This window comes from Orycteropus afer, unplaced genomic scaffold (genome assembly GCF_000298275.1).
Source record: "Orycteropus afer afer isolate SDZICR_OR568_19922 unplaced genomic scaffold, OryAfe1.0 scaffold00017, whole genome shotgun sequence".
Lineage (NCBI taxonomy): Eukaryota > Metazoa > Chordata > Mammalia > Tubulidentata > Orycteropodidae > Orycteropus > Orycteropus afer.
Window position 1 is genome coordinate 1,876,107 of NW_006921604.1, and position 1,066 is coordinate 1,877,172.

General features: G+C 34.9%; 1 non-coding gene across 1 annotated transcript; it reads right to left on the reverse strand.

The window, feature by feature from the left end:
- Positions 1-249: 249 nt before the first annotated feature.
- LOC122152154 lies at positions 250-354 on the reverse strand. The gene has a single exon (XR_006164417.1). It is a non-coding gene; the product is annotated as a U6 spliceosomal RNA (small nuclear RNA).
- Between the last annotated feature and the right edge of the window lie 712 nt (positions 355-1,066).

The following is a 1,066-nucleotide window of genomic DNA, read 5'->3' on the forward strand; positions in this document are numbered from 1 at the left end:
AGACCACAAAGCATCACACATTTGCATAGTTCCACCCAGTCATCTGGAAGGCACCACAAAGCCCATGGCTAGAAGACGCATACCAAGTAATTCACTGTACCACATAGGGTTATTATTTATATATTTGTTTTGTGATTTGGGTGAAAGTTTTGAGAGCAACTTCATTTTCCACTCAACAGCTCATACACATTTTGTTTCATGACATTGATTGCAATCCTTACAATGTAATAGCTGTCTTCTAAAAGAGAACACCGCATGGAGCACTTCATGAATTAGCTTGTCATCCTTGCAGCAGGGGTCATGCTATTCTCTGTGTAGTTCCAATTTTAGCATATGTGCTGCTGAAATGAGCGCATCTATTCCAAGTTTGCTGAGAGTTTTTATTATGAATGTGTGTCAAATACTTTTCCTATATACACTAAGATTTTCATGTGATTTTTGTCCTTTATTCTATTAATACAGTGTTTTACATTCATTGACTTTTGGTTTTAAACTGACTTTGCATTCCTGGAGTTAATCCCACTTGGTTGTGGTATATAGTAACTTTTTTTCTTTATATGATTATGGATTTTTTGCTAATATTTTAAAAGGATTTTTACCTTTTTGTACACAAATGATAATGGTTTATAATTTTTTTTTCCCCTGTGATGTCTGCCTGGCCTCACAGAATCACTGGGTAATTGCTCTTCTATTTTATAGGAGAGTTTATGATTGATCAATATTTTCTTTTTTAATGTTTAATAGAACTCAGCAATGAAACCATCTGGGCCTAAGCTTTCCTTTTGGGGAAGATTTTAAATTATATATTCAATTTCTTTACTTGTCATAAACCAAAAAGAAAAAGAAATTCACTGCCATTGAGTCATTTCCAACTCATAGTGACCCTCATTTGGTTTTGGAGGCTGTAAATCTTTATGGAGATAGATTGCCCAGTCTTCCTTCCATGGAGCAGCTGGTGGGTTTGAACCACTGACCTTCTAGTTAGCATTCAAGTGCCTTATCCACTAAACCACCAGATTTCCTTACTTGTCATAGATGTATTTATATTTTGTTTCTTTTAAGTCAC